Source organism: Salmo salar, chromosome 09 (assembly GCF_965601325.2).
Source record: "Salmo salar chromosome 09, fSalSal1, whole genome shotgun sequence".
Lineage (NCBI taxonomy): Eukaryota > Metazoa > Chordata > Actinopteri > Salmoniformes > Salmonidae > Salmo > Salmo salar.
In genome coordinates, this window is record NC_138299.1 from 122,419,523 (window position 1) to 122,440,597 (window position 21,075).

Consider the following 21,075-nt stretch of genomic DNA (forward strand, 5'->3'; position numbering starts at 1 on the left):
TGCAAAGCATGGGCCTTTATACTGAAACAGCCGGAGCCTCTGACCCACATGACACAGACACAGCATTATTAGATTAGAACACAGAATTTGATTGGCCTCTAAGTTATCAGTGTCTGGCTGCACTCAGAGATCTGACTCTGAGGTCTCTCATAGAAACCAATACTGTAGATGAGTGGAGGTCGGTGCTGATTTTTAGGAGTATTGTCTTATTTCTATTACAGCATATTGGATGATTGTCATTCATATTTCATTCACCCGGCTCAATGTAACATCGATAGGTTTAGGCTACAACACATTACACTCAATTTTCCCCTATTCCCTCATGCCTGCATCTAGCTGATCTAGGGTTTAATCATTAGTCCAACAGTTGAAAATTTGAGTTTCTATTGGACAAATTCAGGTATGTTTATCCCCATTTCGTTTTATTTGCTTCTGTTTAAGAAACCTTTTTCAACAGAATCGGCTGAATGAATACACCCCTGATCAGACGCAAACACAGTTCTCTTTGCTCATTGTATTCTTTCGCATATCTACGCGCTCTCCTCCTCTCACCTTTTTCCTTCGCTTTTGGACTTCAGTGCAAACCACATCTGCTGTCTGTAACCAGGCGAAGAAAAAAAATATCCAAGCCAAACCTTCATATCATAACCGCTACACACAGCTAACGTCATAGTCAATATAGCTACTAAAACGAACACGTTAGTAAACCCGCTACAATCATGCAGTACAGTGTACAGTCAGAAAGGAGTTTAGCACATACACTGGCAGACCCCGATGGCAATAAATTAATAAAACCAAAAGTTTACCATGACTTGCCCCAGGGCAGTGCCCTGTGTAGGGTGCCGTGTTTCGGATGGGACGTTAAACGGGTGTCCTGACTCTCTGAGGTCATTAAAGATCCTATTGCACTTATCGTAAGAGTAGGGGTGTTAACCCCGGTGTCCTGGCTAAATTCCCAATCTAGCCCTCATACCATCACGGCCACCTAATCATCCCCAGCTTACAATTGGCTCATTCATCCCCCTCCTTTCCCCTGAAACTATTCCCCAGGTTGTTGCTGTAAATGAGAATGTGTTCTCAGTCAACTTACCTGGTAAAATAACGGTAAAATAAAAAATTTAAAAACTTGGAAGAGTTACAGTGTTGGATTGCCATAGCCAGCTAGCTAACAAAGAATCCCTCGCTGTTTGAGTCAGGTGTTTGAGTAGGCTAAACTAGCTAGCTGCATTCGCTAAGTAAGTGGAATATATATATGGCTTGTAGAAATCCCAACAGGATGGCCAGCAGAGATAGGTGGGATCGGCTGAGGGAAGCTGAGGGTTGGGATGTGGATTTGGAGACAAGTGGGAGTGGAGTTCCTGGGCGGGGGATAAAAAAGACAATCAAAGATAAAAGTCAAACAAAAATTCTAAGGAGTCACGTGGGATCGCCCAAAAAAGATGGCAACACTTTAGTGTGCTCCTAATACCCGCATGTACACAACCATTCAAAAGTTTGGGGTCACTTAGAAATGTCATTGTTTTTGAAAGAAAAGCTAATTTTTTGGCCATTAAAATAACAACTAATTGATCCGAAATACAGTGTAGACATTGTTATTGTTGTAAATGACTATTGTAGCTCGAAACGGCTGATTTTTATTGGAATATCTACGGAGGCCCATTATCAGCAACCATCACTCCTGTGTTCCAGTGGCACGTTGTGTTAACTAATCCAAGTTTATCATTTTAAAAGGCTAAATGATCATTAGAAAACCCTTTTGCAATTATGTTAGCACAGCTGAAAACTGTTGTTCTGACTAAAGAAGTAATAAAACTGGCCTTCTTTAGACTAGTTGAGTATTTGGAGCATCAGCATTTGTGGGTTTGATTACAGGCTCAAAATTGCCTGAAACAAAGTTCTTTCTTCTGAAACTCATCAGTCTATTCTTGTTCTAAGAAATTAAGGCTATTCCATGCGAGAAATTGCGAAGAAACTGAAGATCTCGTACAATGCTGTGTACTACTCCCTTCACAGAACAGTGCAAACTGGCTCTAACCAGAATAGAAAGAGGAGTGGGAGGCCCTGGTGCTAACTGAGCAAGAGGACAAGTACATTAGAGTGTACAGATTGAGAAACAGACGCCTCACAAGTCCTCAACTGGCAGCTTCATGAAATAGTAGCCGCAAAACACCAGTCTCAACGTCAACAGTGAAGAGACAACTCTGGGATGCTGGCCTTCTACGAAGAGTTCCTCTGTCCAGTGTCTGTGTTCTTTTGCCCATCTTAATCTTTTATTTTTATTGGCCAGTCTGAGATGTGGCTTTTTCTTTACAACTCTGCCTAGAAGGCCAGCATCCCAGAGTCGCCTCTTCACTTATACAGTCCTTTTTACATTAGCAGATGTCACAAAGTGCTATACAGAAACCCAGCCTAAAACTGGGATTATAATATTATATGGCCATTGAGGCCAGATTGTTCTTCAAGATGTTTAGTGCATAGATGACCAGCAGGGTCAAATAATAATCACAGTGATTGTAGAGGGTGCAACAAGTCAGTACCTGGCAGCTCTAGACAGGCGGGCGACCCTGGCGGCCCCGGACAGGCGGGCGACCCTGGCGGCCCCCGACAGGCGGGCGACCCTGGCGGCCCCCGACAGGCGGGCGACCCTGGCGGCCCCCGACAGGCGGGCGACCCTGGCGGCTCCCGACAGGCGGGCGGCTCTGGCGGCACCGGACAGGCGGGCGGCTCTGGCGGCTCCGGACAGGCGGGCGGCTCTGGCGGCTCCGGACTGGCGGGCGGCTCTGGCGGCTCCGGACTGGCGGGCGGCTCTGGTGGCTCTGGCCCAGGATTCACCAGGCTGGGGAGACATGCAGGAGGCCTGGCTCTGGGCGCAGGCACAGGACTCACCAGGCTGGGGAGACTCACTGGAGGCCAGGTCCGAGGAGGCGGCACAGGATAGACCAGGATGGGGAGACCCACTGGAGGCCTGGTCCGAGGAGGAGGCACAGGATAGACCAAGATGGGAAGACCCACTGGAGGCCTGGTCCGAGGAGGAGGCACAGGATAGACCAGGATGGGGAGACCCACTGGAGGCCTGGTCCGAGGAGGAGGCACAGGATAGACCGGGCTGTGGGGGAGCACTGGAGTTCTGGTGCGTAGGCTTGCCACCCCTACTCCAGGCTGAATGCCCACTCTTGCCCAGCACGGGCAGAGTGCAGCCATAGGACGAACTGAGCCCTCCCAGCGCCCCGGAGACACAGTGCGCAGAACCGGCACAGGATAGCCTGGACCGAAACGGTGCACTGGAGACCAGACGCGCTGAGTTGGCACAATCCGCCCTGGCTCGATGCCCACACTCGCATGGCACTTGCGGGGGGCTGGCCTATAGGACTGGGCTATGAGCGCGCACTGGAGACACTGTGCGCTTCACAGCATAACACGGTGCCTGACCAGTACCACGCTGCTTCCGGTAAGCACGGGGAGTTGGCCCAGAATTCCATCCTGGCTCTGCCACACTCCCCGTGTGCCCCCCCCCCCAAAAAGAAAAATGTTGGGGCTGCCTCTCGTGCCTGTTGCGCTCCCTTGCCTCATACCATCGCCTCTCCGCTCTCGCTGCCTCGATCTCCCACTGCGGGCGGCGATACTCCCCAGCTTGAGCCCATGGTCCTGCCCCGTCCAAAATTTCCTCCCAAGTCCAGGAGTCCATAATGCTCCTCTCCTGGTGCTGCTCCTTCCTCCGCTGCTTGGTCCGTTGTTGGTGGGTGAATCTGTAACGGCCGTCGTCAGAATGAGACCAAGGTGCAGCGGAGGATGTGTTCATCTTGAAATTTCATGCAAAAATTAACACTTTACAAATTAAACAAAAATGACAGCCAACAGTTCCGTCAGGTACTTACAACTAAACAGAAAGCATTCACCCACAAACCCCAAAGGAAAAACAGGCTGCCTATGTATGACTCTCAATCAGCAACAACAATCTACACCTGTTCCTGATTGAGAGCCATACACGGCCGAAACAAAGAAAACCACCAACATAGAAAAAGAAACCTAGAACGCCCACCCATGTCACACCCGGGCCTAACCAAAAATAGAGAACAAAAAACCCTCTCTATGGCCAGGGCATTACACTATTGTCTTTCTCTCTCTTTGAGTCAACTACTGGCCACATGTTATGCAGTGGTAGCTAGCTGTAGCTTATGCTTTCAGTACTAGATTCATTCTCTGATCCTTTGATTGGGTGGACAACATGTCAGTTCATGCTGCAAGAGCTCTGATAGGTTGGAGGAAGTTGTTATAATTACTGTGTAAGTCCATGGTAGGAGGTGAGAACCATGAGCCATTAGGTTTTGTGTTGAAGTCAATGTACCCAGAGGAAGACGGAAACTAGGTATCCTCCGGCTACACCATGGTGCTACCCTACAGAGTGCTGTTGAGGCTACTGTAGACTTTCATAGCAAAACTGTGTTTTAATCCATTATTTGGTGAAGTGAATATATTTAGTATAGTTTTATCAAAAAATTTAAACTTTTTTTAATGTTTCAGTATTTTTATTTTCATAAAATTCACTGAGGAGGATGGTCCACCCCTTCCTCCTCTGAGGAGCCTCCACTGGTGTAGATAGAGCTGACTTTGTGACTCATTACCTTGGCATACTAAATAATTCAGGTGCATCATTGTAATGTATGAGACTTTCACAAATACTGGTAGCAAAGGACATGATTCTATATTATGCTAATAATTCACATTTAGTTGGGGGATCTTGGCAGAAATATATGCAATAAAACTCCAGTGGGACTAGAAAAATCCTGCACCAGTATTGGATATTTGTGCTGAGGCAAAATAAAAGGATCCTGTGTTTAACTGTAAGTTAAATTACCCAAGAGTGTTGTTACAATGCCTTGTGACAATGTATATGCTCCATAAATTATTTAATTTGCAACCCCCCAAAAAAGAGAATAACTCTGAATAAATATTATTTGCCTCCACTAACATCATTCAATGCATAGTAAGGGTTGACAGGGTAAAGGTAAAATATCTTGGGAAACAAGAACCAATTATTTAACTTTATATACAAAGGACAACAGAGCTATAAGATTTCCCATTGCGCCTGCATTATTTTGCAACTTGGCCTCGCCAACCAAACATCCTCCACTGGCACTATAGAACTAGACCACACTCATCCACCCACTGTGGCATGACAAGGTTGCATGGATATGGCATGGTAGGAGGAACCATCCAAGACGGCATCAGCTTTCTGCTAACCTACATTTAACGTCTGAAAAAACCTCGATTAAAACTTCTTAGGGCTAGGCCCCTTTTTTCTCCATTTTCACCTGAATGACATGCCCAAAGTAAACTGCCTGTAGCTCAGGCCCTGAAGCCAGGACATGCATATAATTTGGTGCCATTGGAAAGAAAACACTTTGAAGTTTGTAGAAATGTTAAAATAATGTAAGGGAATATAACACAATAGATATGGTAGGAGAAAATCCAAAGAAAAACCAAACAAATCTTTTTTGAATGGGACCATCCTCTCAGAAATGCAAGAGAAAGGTCATATTGTAAAAAACTCCCTGGATGCAATTCCTATGGCTTCCACAGGGTGTCAGCAGTCTGTTTCAGGCTTGTATCTTCAAAATCGAATAAGAAATAACAGTTTTAGTAGAAGGACACCGTCTTGGAAATCCGTGTTTGCGCGTGCCATGAAGAAATTAAGCACCTGCTAAAATCAGTTTCCTATATAACATGTTATAGCTGGGACACTTTGGATGACAAATCAGATGAAGTTTTTCAAAACGTAAGTGAATATTTAATCTTTATAAGTGAATGTATGAAACTTGTGCCGGTGGCAAAAACATTTTGATGTGGGGCGCCGTCCTCAAACAATCGCATTGTATGTTTTCACTGTAATAGCTACTGTAAATCGGAGAGTAGAGTTAGATTAACAAGAATGTAAGCTTTCAGCCGAATTAACCTCTTGAGGATACCCTAGGATAGGGGGCGCCACAGCGCATTTTGAAAAAAAATCGTTCCCATTTTCAACGGCCTACTAATCAAACTCAGAAGATAGGGCATGCATATACTTATTATATATGGATAGAAAACACTCTAAAGTTTCTAAAACTGTTTGAATGGTGTCTGTGAGTATAACAGAACTCATTTGGCAGGCAAAACCCTGAGACATTTTCTGACAGGAAGTGGATACCTGATGTGTTGTATTGAGTTCTAACCTATCCCATTGAAAAACACAGGGGTTTAGGAATATTTTGGCACTTCCTATTGCTTCCACTAGATGTCGCCAGTCCTTTCACAGTGGTTTGAGCCTTATAGAGTCAAAACTCAGTGAATGACAGGAGTTTGAAATTGGTCACAGGGGATGGGCCATCACCATTATGACGCCGGCGGCCATGTCTGCCCCCACCTTTGGAAACGGTTTTAAAGGCAATGAAATCATCCCCCTCGAATCTTATTGGCTCTCTTGGTGTTAGTGGCCCTGAACATTTATTTTATACAACGTTTGACATGTTTGAACGAACCTACATGCGCGAGGATTGCTTTCAGTATGAAGTGCAGAGCTGCGTTTGGAGAGAGCCATAGGACGCGCTACCAACATCAGGCTAATGGAACGTGAAGTATGGACTTTTTGACCGAAAATACATCTGTTGTGGACCTGGGATGCTTTCTGATGAAGACAACTAAAGGTAGGCGATTATTGACAATATTATTGAAGATGAGATGGTTCATACTGTTGCATCCAAGATGGCGCCGAGCACTGTATATTAGCTGATTTTCTGAGTATCGCATCTCCTTTTATCGCAAAGTGTGATTACCCAGTAAAGTTAATTTAAAATCTGGTATGACGGGTGTTCTCAAGAGATATTCATCTATAAATGTTAGATTGACAATATACATTTAAAAAATCGTTATAGTATAGCAATTTATTGAAACGTAGCATTGTTTACCGGGACGCTTTTGAGGGGAAATTAGGTAGTCAACGTCAGACAGAGATGTAAAATGCTGTTTTTATATATAAATATGACCTTTATTGAACAAAAGAATGCATGCATTGTATAACATGATGTCCTAGGGGTGCCATCTGATGAAGTTTGTAAAAGGTTAGTGCTACATTTAGCTGTTTATTGATAATATGTGATGGAAGTGGTTGGTCGGAAAATGGCTATGAAGCTGCTTTTTACGATGGACTCATCTAATATAATCTAATGATTTGCTTTTCCTGTAAAACCTTTTTGAAATCGGACGACGTGGGTCGATTCAGGAGAGGTGTATCTATAAAAAAAAAAAAAAAAAATTTTTTAATTTTGTAAAAAATTATGCTAATTTTTTAATGCTAATTGGCGATATGATTTTTCGCTGGATTTTGATCCCGCTAACGGGATCAGATGCTCAAGAGTTAAGAGACTTATATGTACCTAAATGTTTAAAATCCATAATATTTATTAGAATTTATTTGATTTGCATGCCCTCCAGTTTCACCGGAAGTTGTCCCGCCAGTGGGACACCGATCCTTATTAACTCTGCCTTGTCACTGCAAAGTGAGCCATGGTCCCCTTCACTTTCACTCTTATTTTGTTGTCACGTCCTGGCCAGTATATGGGTTAATTGTCATTGTAGTTTGGTCAGGACGTGGCAGAGGGTATTTGGTTTATGTGGTTCGGGGTGGTGTTTTTGTAGTAAGGGCATTTGATTTAAGTATTCCGGGTTTTTTTGGGCACTGTTTGAGATTCATGTATTCTATGTTTAGTCTAGGTAGTCTGGTTCTATGTTTAGTTAATTAGGGTGGGGACTCTCAATTGAAGGCAGGTGTGGTCTATTTGCCTTTGATTGAGAGTCCCATATATTAGGGTGTGTTTGTGTTTGTCATTTGTGGGGGATTGTTCTTGCACTGCGTTTTTGTATGCCTGTAAGACTGTTCATGTCGTGTGTATAGTTTTTTTCCAGTGGATGCTTTACTCCTTTTTTTAAATTAAAATATGAGTATCCATATTCCCGCTGCAGTTTGGTCTATTCAACACGGCTCATTTTGTGACATTTGTTCACCCTCATCTTGCCTCATGAGAGTGTGGGTCCTTTAAAACAGCGGTCCCCAACCCCCAGGCCACAGACCGGTACCGGTCTGTGGGTCATTTGATACCGGGCCGCAGAGAAAGAATAAATAACTTACATTATTTCCGTTTTATTTATTATCTGAGTCTGAACGATGTTTTATTTTGAAAAATGAACAGACACCTTCTCTTATACACAGAAATACGATGGTTATCCCGAGGGAGATTGCTGGCCAGAGTGTTTGAATTACGAGAGCCGCTGCAGAGATTTCTCTCCGAAAAAAAGTCACCGCTGGCAGCACATTTCAGTGACGAGGAATGGGTCGCAAAACTCGCTTACTTGTGCGACATATTCAACCTGCTCAATGAACTCAATCGGTCACTTCAGGGGAAAATGACAGCTGTCTTCAAGTTGGCAGATAAAGTAGCTGCATTTAAAGCCAAACTGGATTTGTGGGGACGGCCCGTGAACAGAGGTATATTTGACATGTTTCAAACATTCGCGGGGATTTTGGAAGAGACTGAGCCCGAGCCTTCATTGTCCCAGCTGGTGCACGATCACCTGTCTTTGCTTTTAACCTCTTGGGGCTAGGTGGGACGCTAGCGTGCCACCCGTGGTGCACTCCATCAACAGCAGGTGCATTTCAAGAGCGGCAAATTTGAATCCAAATAAATGTCAAAATTCAAATTTTTCAAAAATACAACTATGTTACACCATTTGAAAGATAAACATCTCCTTAATCTAACCACGTTTTACGATTTCAAAAAGGTTTTACGGCGAAAGCATAAATTTAGAGTATGTTAGGACAGTACATTTACAAGAGTTGTGTGTAATGTTTTGTCAAGTCAAAGACAGGGTCACCAAAACCATAAAACCAGCTAAAATGATACACTAACCTTTTACAATCTCCATCAGATGACACTCCTAGGACATTATGTTAGACAATGCATGCATTTTTAGTTCTATCAAGTTGATATTTATATCCAAAAACAGCGTTTTACTATGGCATTGATGTTGAGGAAATCGTTTCCCTCCAATAACCGGCAGTCAAGTCAGCGTCACAAATTAAATAATTAAAATTAGAAAACATTGGTAAAATATTATATTGTCATTTAAAGAATTATAGATTTACATCTTTTGAACGCAATCAACTTGCCAGATTTAAAAATAACCTTACTGGGAAATCACACTTTGCAATAATCTGAGCACTGTGCCCAGAAAAATACGCGTTGCGATACAGACTAGACGTCATGTTGGGGAGATCTAAAATCGAAAATACTATGTAAATAATCCATTACCTTTGATTCTCTTCATCAGATGTCACTTCCAGGTATCACAGGTCCATAACGAATGTAGTTTTGTTCAAAAAAGCTCATCATTTATGTCCAAAAATCTCCGTCTCGTTAGCACATGATGTAAGCCAGCCGGACTTCTCGTCATGAACGAGGGGAAAAAATATATTTCCGTTCGTTCAAACATGTCAAACGTTGTATAGCATAAATCATTAGGGCCTTTTTTAACCAGAACATGAATAATATTCAAGGTGGACGAATGCATAGTCTTTTATAACGTATTGGAACGAGGGTACCCAACATGAAGTAGCGCGCCAGGTGTCTAATGGGACATCACCGTTCCATGGCTCTTGTTCGGTCAGATCTCCCTCCAGAAGACTCAAAACACTTTGTAAAGGCTGGTGACATCTAGTGGAAGCAATAGGAAGTGCCAAAATATTCCTAAACCCCTGTGTTTTTCAATGGGATAGGTTTAAAGTCAATACAACACATCAGGTATCCACTTCCTGTCAGAAAATGTCTCAGGGTTTTGCCTGCCAAATGAGTTCTGTTATACTCACAGACACCATTCAAACAGTTTTGGAAACTTTAGAGTGTTTTCTATCCATATATAATAAGTATATGCATATTCTAGTTACTGGGTAGGATTAGTAACCAGATTAAATCGGGTACATTTTTTTTATCCAGACGTGCAAATGCTGCCCCCTAGACCCAACAGGTTAAAAGAGTTTGAGCGCTAATTCCCTACCACAAAAGACCCACGAACTGCCAAGGAATGGATCCGCGACCCATTTGTCAACAAACCAGGTGAATCCAGTATGTCTATGCAAGAAGAAGATCAACTGCTGGAGATCGCAAATGACGGCGACCTTAAAAGTATGTTCGAGACAACAACTCTGCCGGTGTTCTGGATTAAAGTCACGGCAGAATACCCTGAGATCGCCACCACAACAGCATTGAAAACCCTGTTGCCATTTTCGACATCCTATTTGTGTGAAGCTGGATTTTCTGCAGTGACAGCAACCAAAACAAAATTACGGAGTAGACTTTACATAAGCAACACACTTCGGGTGTCATTGTCTCCCATTACCCCTAGATGGGACCGTCTCGTTGCAGAGAAATAAGCTCAGGGCTCCCACTGATTTAGCGTTATGGTGAGTTGTATTTTTCATGCACTTTATATTTGTTTTTGTGTTGTATCTTATTTTTAAGGCATGTTTAAACGTTACCATAGCGACCAGAGAGCGTTAGGGGTAGAGAGGACATTACTCATGTTATGTTGTTGGTGCGATGTTACGAGGACGCTGCTAATAAAGTTGCATACGAGTACACAGTGGATTCACGTTTATTATTATATTTTAAAAATACCACAGTTTTTATGCCGGTCGTATCATTTTATTTTGTGTATTTATCCGCCACACCTTAAAGGCCGGTCCGTGAAAATATTGTCTGACGTTAAACCGGTCCGTGGCCCAAAAAAGGTTGGGGACCGCTGCTTTAAAAGACGGACTCAATTTTGCTGTGGCTATGGAGAGAAATCCCACTCAGGCATGTGGGCGTTTCGAAATATATATTAAACAGAAAATATCAGGCTAGTCAGAAGGCCTAGTCAAGATACCAAGTCAGCTTTGTTTCAACGTGGCTGGGTGTAAATATTGGGGAGTTGACACATTCAACCTTGTCAGCAGTTCGGTTTTGGCTCTGTTACTCACCTTAACCCTCTCTCTACATGCAATTTTCCAGGCGAATCTGCTCCCATTCACGTGCTGATACAGTCCGTACACCCTGGCAGTCAGAGAAAGAGAGAGGAGATTAGTGAACCGTATCTGCGGACTGCATAATTAGCCATCATCTTTACTGTAATACTTTCTTTATCGCCCTGCTCCTTAGCACTTCTTTTAAGCAGTGGTTTTGAAACGTGAAGTGTGTCTGGCTTCTTAATTTCAGGACGAGGAATCAAGAGAAAAGTTAAATATAAAATGTATGAGGTTACAACTGTGCTTTTCACTGTAGTTCATTCTCCATAATTGTGTAAAACCATATTTCAGTTTTTCTGTGTTCCTAAGTGAGGTGACATTCTGCTATCAGCCAGCCTTATAAATCATGAGAAGTGTAACGTGAGTAGTGTTTCAATTCACAGGCATACAAGTTCATTATAGTATATTGACCCAATGGAGGTCTAGCTAATGGGGTCTCAACTGGGAAATGCAAATAGTGTATAATTAACCACACAAAGTGATGGGATTTAACATTAGTTAATCGGTAGTACTGTGGGTCTACATGATAGGAAGTCTTTGTATAGAATATATTTTCATTCTGCTGTACATTCCTACATGGAGCAATAAGGCACTCAACACCAATTATTTAACTTTATATACAATGGACAACAGAGCTATAAGATTTCCCATTGCGCCTGCATTATTCTGCAACTTGGCCTCGCAAACCAAATATCCTCCACTGGCACTATAGAACCAGGCCACACTCATCCACTCACAGTGTGGCATGACAAGGTTGTATGGCTACAGTATGGCATGGTAGGAGGAACCATCCAAGACGGCACCAAAACTTTGGCAGCAGTCAGTGGTTAGTGGTGCTGACTTGTATTGGCCTACTTCCCCTCGTCAGCAATAACTCTCTGACTAATTTGGGGGAAGACAAACAACAAGTGGACTGGGTCCATTATCAACCAGTACTCCCCCCCATCTGTCAGGCCAAGGAAAGTCACTTGGCACAAATATTCAGGCACAGAGTGACAGCCTCTTCCATCTGAGGAGGGATCAGCTTTTTGCTAACCTCCATTTAACATGTGAAAAAAAACTCTTAACTGCCTTATCACTGCAAAGTGAGCCATGGTCCCCCTCACTCTCACTCTTATTTTGTTCACCCTCATCTCACCTCATGAGAATGTGGGTCCTTTAAAAGACGGACTCAATTTTGCTGTGGCTATGGAGAGAAATCCCACTCAGGCATGTGGGCGTTTGGGTTTCCAAAAATATATTAAACACAGAAAGTATCAGGCTAGTCAGAAGACCTAGTCAAGATACCAAGTCAGCTTTGTTTCAACGTGGCTGGGAGTACATATTGGGGAGTTGACACATTCAACCTTGTCAGCAGTTCGGTTTTGGCTCTGTTACTCACCCTAACCCTCTCTAGTGTCAGATTTCACTTAGAAAGTGAACACTGAGCGCTCCAGTCATACAGACACATGCAATTTTCCAGGCGAATCTGCTCCCATTCATGTGCTGATACAGTCCGTACACCCTGGCAGTCAGAGAAAGAGAGAGGAGATTAGTGAACCGTATCTGCGGACTGCATAATTAGCCATCATCTTTACTGTAATACTTTCTTTATCGCCCTGCTCCTTAGCACTTCTTTTAAGCAGTGGTTTTGAAACGTGAAGTGTGTCTGGCTTCTTAATTTCAGGACGAGGAATCAAGAGAAAAGTTAAATATAAAATGTACGAGGTTACAACTGTGCTTTTCACTGTAGTTCATTCTCCATAATTGTGTAAAACCATATTTCAGTTTTTCTGTGTTCCTAAGTGAGGTGACATTCTGCTATCAGCCAGCCTTATAAATCATGAGAAGTGTAACGTGAGTAGTGTTTCAATTCACAGGCATACAAGTTCATTATAGTATATTGACCCAATGGAGGGCTAGCTAATGGGGTCTCAACTGGGAGATGCAAATAGTGTATAATTGACCACACAAAGTGATGGGATTTAACATTAGTTAACCAGTAGTACTGTGGGTCTACATGATAGGAAGTCTTTGTGTAGAACATATTCTCACTCTACTGTACATTCCTACATGGAGCAGTAAGGCACTCAACACAGCAGGCAACAATATGCATGGGGCATTTAGCCTATAGATGAGCTAGCGTGCGATTTCCCCTACATAGGCCTACAAACTCTCTCACATTGCTAAAGACAGTTAGACGTCCACTATTGAAATGTAGGCCCTAGGCTGCTATAGGCTACTTTACCCTCCACACTAAAAACATGTTGTTCAGAGTTTTGAAGTGTTTATTGCTGCTAATGTCTACACTGTAGGCCTAGCCTAGGCAACTGATAGTGGGCACTAGAGGGCTAGATTTGCACTATCATCTAGGATTGATGTGCATTCCTGGCAGTGTTGCCAACTTAGCGAGTATTCAGACCCCTCTAGCGACACATTTTCAAAAAAGCGACTAGCGACAAATCTAGCAACTTTTTCTGGTGTTATTGGAGACTAATGGAGACTGACGCGAAAGTACGTATCATTCTTACTCTTCTCAACGAGCAGCGGGTGTTGCCGTGTGCCCCACCCCCGTCCCAAAGCACTCACAGGCGGCCCAGTCCTCGCGCAGCAGTCCCTCCCAGCTGCAGTCAGAGCAGGAGATGTTCACCCCTCCGCCTCCAGACTGCAAATGAATCGCGCATGCGGGAAGCCGCCGCTCGCTGATCCTGCCATGGCTTACATTCAGGGCGGGATGTAAATGTAAAAAACTAAACAAACAAAAAAAAATTATAATAAAACTAACTCTGCCAGAGTGTCTCTTTTGGGTCACTTTTGCCGGTCCCAAGCCCGGATAAAGGAGGAGGGTTGGAATTGTGACATGGTGACATTTTTACTCACTTTTTGTCTCTCCCACAACGTTATTCCTCTCTTCTACAGCGTCCATCACAATTACATGCACATGGCCAATTATGCAAATTAGGTGATGACGTCATTTAGCGACTTCTAGCGACTTTTAGGACAGCCAATAGCTACTTTCCTTACTGAGGAATTGGCAAAACTGATTCCTGGTAATACACACGTGTCCCCCGTGGACCGGCTGGTTAATAAAGCATCCTCCACTCAGGCTGAAAGGCATAATTGTCCTCCTTAACTAGCTTTAGTAGGTGAGAAAAGGGGAAAAATATGTGTACTATCTTAATTTAAAAAAATTTTATCCACCACCGTTTTCGGATTTTCAGACAATTTAGGATGTCCCAAACCCTTGGCTGAACGTGGTGTGCAACATCCTAAGTTATTCGAAAAGGGTGGTGGAAAATGTTGTTTTATTAAGACACCATTAATAAAAGACTAAGGAGGGAAATGGTGCCTTGCAGCCTGAATGGAAGACGGTTTATGTACGAGCCAGTGCACGGGAGACATGAGTGTATTACCGGGAAATCACATCAAACCTAGACAACAGTGCATATCTAGTGCCCACTATTGGCTGCCTAGGCTACCGTAGACCTAGTTAATTAGCCTACATGTCACATTGATTTTGCAAATGCCGTTTGCCGCAATTTGGCAACATAGCTACTAATATGTCAGTCTCAGCCATATCCCCTGTAGATCATTACAGTAACGTTATTGTCGATATCTTCCGTACCTTTAAGTAATTTGAGTTTATTTCTTAGTAAAAAAAAGCTATATTTTTAGGCTACCTTTTTCACTTCCTTTTTCTCCAGGGCGCCGGGGTGACTTGCAGCGAGGGAGCGCAGTTGTCACTAGATACCACAGCCACAAAGTCCAAATTCATGAATATGTATGTATGCAAACAAAAATTTTCTTTTTAGTATTAATTTAAAGTTAGGGTTACGCATATGTCTAGCCCAGTACGTAGTGTATCGCTGCCTAGGCTACCTTAGAACCAACTTCCCCTTAGAACTTTCCTTGGCAGCCGATACCCACTGGGAACACACTAGTTGTTTCCACGTCATTTCAATTAATTTACTTTGAACCAACATGGAATAGACGTTGAATTTACATCTGTGCCCAGTACGTAGTGTATCGCTGCCAAGGCTACCTTAGAACCAACTTCCCCAATTTTAAACGGCCTACAGATATGTGGCATCGATATGAGTCAGAAACATGAATTTTAGTGTGAAAATGTACCACAAAGTGTAAATAGGATCATTTTTGTCATAAAGTCAGTCTCGTCCAAAACTGTGTTTTGTAAGTGAGTTCGTAATGACTTAGCCTACTGGAGAGTTGGGTATGGATTACGATCATGTCCCCTTGCCCTGTGTTGCCCACTAACACGAGAGAAGCAGCTGTGCTGATTGCTCTCTATCAACGGAGATCACTCAATCCAATCATAGCAGCCAGAACTTCCAGACAGTGAGACAGACATAGAATTAGGAATTAGAACACTAGTTTGGTCATAAATCTTCTTATGATGGGATAAAAGGTCAGACATTTTGGTCAGGGAGATGGTTAACCATTGATTGCAAGGGCTGTGATAAGATATTGTGTAAAATAATCAGTGTTGGGGAAGCGACTCTGAAAATATATTTTACCAAGCATATAATCTACAGAAAGATGTCCAAAGTTTAGATACACCTACTCATTCAAGGGTTTTCTTTATTTTTACTGTTTTCTACATTGTAGAATAATAGTGAAGACATCAAAACTTTGAAATAACACACATGGAATCATGTAGTAACCAAAAGCATTTTTAACAAATCAAAATATATTTTATATTTGAGATTCTTCAAAGTAGCCACCCGTTGCCTTGATGACAGCTTTGCACACTCTTGGCATTCTCTCAACCAGCTTCATGAGGTAGTCAACTGGAATACATTTCAATCAACCGGTGTACCTTGTTAAAAGTACATTTTTTGAATGTATTTTCTTCTTAATGTGTTTGAGCCAATCAGTTGTGTTGTGACAAAGTTGGGGTGGTATACAGAAGATAGCCCTATTTGGTAAAGGACAGAGTCCATATTATGGCAAGAACAACTTAAAAAAGCAAAGAGAAACGACAGTACATTATTACTTTAAGACATGAAGGTCAGTCAATTTGGAAAAGGTGAAAAACTTTGAAAGTTCTTCAAGTGCAGTCGCAAAAACCATCAAGCGCTATGATGAAACTGTCTCTCATGAGTACCGCCACAGGAAAGGAAGACCCAGAGTTACCTCTGCTGCAGAGGATAAGTTCATTAGATTTACCATCCTCAGAAATTGCAGCACAAATAATTGCTTCACAGAGTTCAACTAACAGACACATCTCAACATCAACTGTTCAGAGGAGACTGCGTGAATCAGGCCTTCATGTTTGAATTGCTGCAAAGAAACCACTACTAAAGGACACCAACAAGAAGAAGAGACTTGCTTGGGCCAAGCCACGCGAGCAATGGACATTAGACCCATGGAAATATGTCCTTTAGTCTGATGAGTCCAAATTTGAGATTTTTGGTTCCATCCGCCATGTCTTTGTGAAACGCAGAGTAGGTGAACGGATGATTTCTGCATGTGAAGCTGGATGAGCGAATGCCATGAGCGTGTAAAGCTATCATCAAGGCAAAGGGTGGCTACTTTGAAGAATATAAAATATATTTAGATTTGTTTAACCTGTTGGGGATAGGGGGCAGTATTTGCACGGCCGGATAAAAAAACGTACCCAATTTAATCTGGTTACTACTCCTGCCCAGTAACTAGAATATGCATATAATTATTGGCTTTGGATAGAAAACACCCTAAAGTTTCTAAAACTGTTTTAATGGTGTCTGTGAGTATAACAGAACTCATATGGCAGGCAAAAACCTGAGAAGATTCCTTACAGGAAGTGGCCTGTCTGACAAGTTCTTGTTCTTCTTGGCTCTGTTTATTGAAAACTGAGGATCTTTGCTGTAACGTGACACTTCCTTCGGCTCCCATAGGCTCTCAGAACCCGGGAAAAAGCTGAATGATGTAATTCCAGCCTCTGGCTGAAAAACATTAGCGTGTTTGGATAGTGGCCGGTCAGAGTACCATCAGACTGAGGCTCGTGCACGAGTCGACCCCATGTTTTATTTTCTTTCGTCTTTGAACGTAAACACGCTTTCCCGGTCGGAATATTATCGCTTTTTTACGAGAAAAATGGCATAAAAATTGATTTTAAACAGCGGTTGACATGCTTCGAAGTACGGTAATGGAATATTTAGAATTTTTTTGTCACGAAATGTGTCGTGCGCGTCACCCTTCTTTACCATTCGGATAGTGTCTTGAACGCACGAACAAAACAGAGGATATTTGAACATAACTATGGATTATTTTGAACCAAACCAACATTTGTTATTGAAGTAGAAGTCCTGGGAGTGCATTCTGACGAAGAACAGCGAAGGTAATAACATTTTTCTTATAGTAAATCTGACTTTGGTCAGGGCTAAACTTGGTGGGTGTCTAAATAGCTAGCCCTGTGATGCCGGGCTATCTACTCAGAATATTGCAAAATGTGCTTTCACCGAAAAGCTAATTTAAAATCGGACATAGCGAGTGCATAGAGGAGTTCTGTATCTATAATTCTTAAAATAATTGTTATGTTTTTGTGAACGTTTATCGTGAGTAATTTAGTAAATTTGCGGGGGGTATGCTAGTTCTGAACGTCACATGCTAATGTAAAAAGCTGGTTTTTGATATAAATATGAACTTGATTGAACAAAACATGCATGTATTGTAAAACATAATGTCCTAGGGCTGTCATCTGATGAAGATCATCAAAGGTTAGTGCTGCATTTAGCTGTGGTTTGGGTTTATGTGACATTATATGCTAGCTTGAAAAATGGGTGTCTGATTATTTCTGGCTGGGTACTCTGCTGACATAATCTAATGTTTTGCTTTCGTTGTAAAGCCTTTTTGAAATCGGACAGTATGGTTAGATTAACGAGAGTCTTGTCTTTAAAATGGTGTAAAATAGTCATATGTTTGAGAAATTGAAGTAATAGCATTTCTCAGGTATTTGAATAACGCACCACGGGATTCAACTGGCTGTTGAGTAGGTGGGACGATTTCGTCCCGCCGACCCTAGAGAGGTTAACACTTTTTTGGTTACTACATGATTCCATATGTGTTATTTCATAGTTTTGATGTCTTCACTATTCTACAGGGTAGAAAACAATAAAAAATAAAAACACTTGAATGAGTAGGTGTGTCCAAACTTTTGACTGGTACTATATATATTTTTGGTCTTGAGAACTTGAAGGCATTAGTCCATGATTTAAGCTACTTTCTGTAACTTTATTCACTAAATCTTGCACCTTGGAAATAATCTAGCCTTCTGTGCCTAACTCTCCTCGGGTGAGACATGGTACCCTTTGCCAGGCCTATAAAAAAGAATAATGCAATAATTTAATATAAGACTTAATTTAAAGGTATTAATGGCAATTAGAGATATATGATGACAGCCTGGGCACAATAATCAGCATTCAATCTAAGGGAGGTCCATGTAGGCCTACAAGGACCAAGGAAACATTAGGATTTACAATCATGAGGGACTGACATTATTATTATTAGGCTACACATGCTGAAAATGCTGAATTCATTACATTTAAATTCACAAGCGCGTATCTCATTTAAATTCACAAGTGCATTGCCACCAGTGAGTGCATCGCTCCCTCCCTCTCGTGCACAGCTCAGTTCCCCTCCCTCTCTGCATCTCATGTTTTAGTGAAAACCATTAGCCTACATGGTATTCCCAACGAGGCACAATGCAACACCTCCACACCAGCTCATTTTAACTAAATTCACGGTTTGACTTGAAGACATGGAAGTGAATAAGATAGGTTTCTCTCTGAAAGCTACTTACTTGGTCAGCAAGTAGGCCCACAAGGAGAGACGCGGAAAGTACTCGATGGTGGGAATGAGGAGGAAAGACATCGGACTGGGCGTGCCGCTGCAAGTCCGGAGTTGAGATTGCATCTCACCCCACCCGCTCGCTCACCTAGGGGTGATCCACAGAATTGTTGTGTAAATCATTCACGGTCATTTGTTATTCGCCCAATAACCTCATTGAGACGTATATCAGGTGACAGCGATGTAATTCCTTGATATAGCAAATTCCTATAGGTTGTTTTACTTTCACTGGATTTTTTTTTTTTAAGTGTTGGCTTTGTATGAGGTTGTTGGAACCCAGCTATGGATTTTGGAGAAACGCTGGACACGCCTGCACCTTGTATTTTGGACAAAGTTCAAGGTTGCTGCATAATTTTTCTCCAAAATGCATGAGTGATTGTTTTTGGATAACGGTACCGTCCGTTTCAATTCACTGGAGTGTGTTTCTAACAATTGTATGTTTTCTTTGATTTTGGGGGAGAACGGACAACACGTTTCAAAGAACGTTGTGCCAGGAACCATTGGATAAATGTGATCAGCATGTTAGTCAAGGACATTTTGCACTGCAACCGAGGTGCGAAGAGGCATTGCTACCCAGCACAGATGAAACCGAATCGATTGACTAAAACCCCCTTATAGTAGTAACTTTACACTATTATATCTTTGTTATTCCTGTGCGTTTTCCAGCGTGTGTTTGCTATACCTGTGGCCGGTGGTGGTACCTGAAGCTTGTCTCCTGTCTGGGTGTGCGTCTTTTCGCGTTCAGAAATTTCCCTGCGCTGCCCGACTGGCGTTGCTATAGAGCAACCCTACGCCGTCTCTGTATCACCCCGGGCAGGAACGGATCCATCCGTGTGGGGACAGAAGTGCAAAGTTGGACGCTAATCGCCAGGCACCGTGCGTTCGAGAGCGGGATCTTTCGACTTTGAGGGACTGGAGAGAGGGCTCAAACCAAAAAGGTAGGCTAATTGATAACGTATTAATCATGTAAACGTGTTCGAAAATGAAATGGCGGTTTCTGCGACTTGGAATGCAATTTCGCATGAGAACAGCCCTGAACATTGCTGCATTTTTATTAGTTGAAGAATTACCGGCATGCACTACTGATGATAGCATGGACCGCCATCCTTGTGCCAACATGCATTCTAATATTTGACGTCCATTTGATTAAATATAGTATATTTGTGCACGAATGAGTATGTTTTCCATTCTAGCTAATATTGCACGAACATGTGAATTTATGTTTTGTAAGCATATTTACGTTATCAAAGCAAGGTATTTTATGCAGTGTCTCAATGATGTACAGAAATGAGTGAAACACTAAAACATGTTTAGGCCTAATTGGTGTCATTTACGAAATTGTGTGCTTTGTGGTTGCCAGAGCTTCCTGCAATCCTGACCGCATTGGAATGCGTTAGCTCTGTTGGAATGAGGACACATTTTATGTATGTTTAAATTGCTTTTGTCCTTGCAGTGACTAGCTATATAGGGGCGAAAGAAACAGCAAGGAATGTGGTTGGTAAGGTAGACTACACTGAAATCAGAACTAGTACTGTTCTCGCTGGCAGATGTGGCTGGGTGAGACTTTTCAGCACCATGGACAGCTCTCCAACGTTAGCAATGAGTTCCTGACGAATTGGCTGTATGAGACTCTCGGTGCAATAGACAGCTCCCGAAACGGTATCCTTGAAACTTTACCGTTTTGAGAGCCAGAGGTCATTATGTATTTTACGCTGCATCATGATCAAATGAATAGTCATGAATATATTAGTTATCTGCTGCAAAAACAAACGATAGATAATATATAACTGTGACTCAGGCGATGTGTCTGCCTCGATAACGGTCATATGGAGCATTACAAGGTGCTCTACTTTATATCACTCGCACTTCACACCCACACACTTATTCTCACAGAGACGGCCTCACACACAGACAAAAAAACCACTCAGCACCTAGCCTACATACTCTCATGTACGAAATGTAGTGAGTGCACTTCTATCTCAGCTAAATCACTAATCTTCAGGCATCAGCGATTAGGGCGTCATTTGATTTGAAGGTCATATCTGACACAATTCTGATAGCCTTTTTGAAATATGACGTGTCTCTAATGTGCACCAATTAGCATTTTCGTTTCCATTGTGACAGCCTTGCCTCTAGGTCAGCCAGCACCTGTGATA

The 21,075-nt window shown here is 42.4% G+C and overlaps 1 protein-coding gene across 1 annotated transcript in view; it reads left to right on the forward strand.

The window, feature by feature from the left end:
- Positions 1–18,743: 18,743 nt before the first annotated feature.
- The window catches only part of LOC106612717 (leucine-rich repeat and fibronectin type III domain-containing protein 1-like protein), a 169,297-nt gene continuing 166,965 nt past the window's right edge, over positions 18,744–21,075 (forward strand). The window contains exon 1 of the mRNA XM_014214158.3: positions 18,744–19,857. The gene's annotated coding sequence lies outside the window, so the exon portion shown is untranslated. The remainder of the gene's footprint in view (positions 19,858–21,075) is intronic.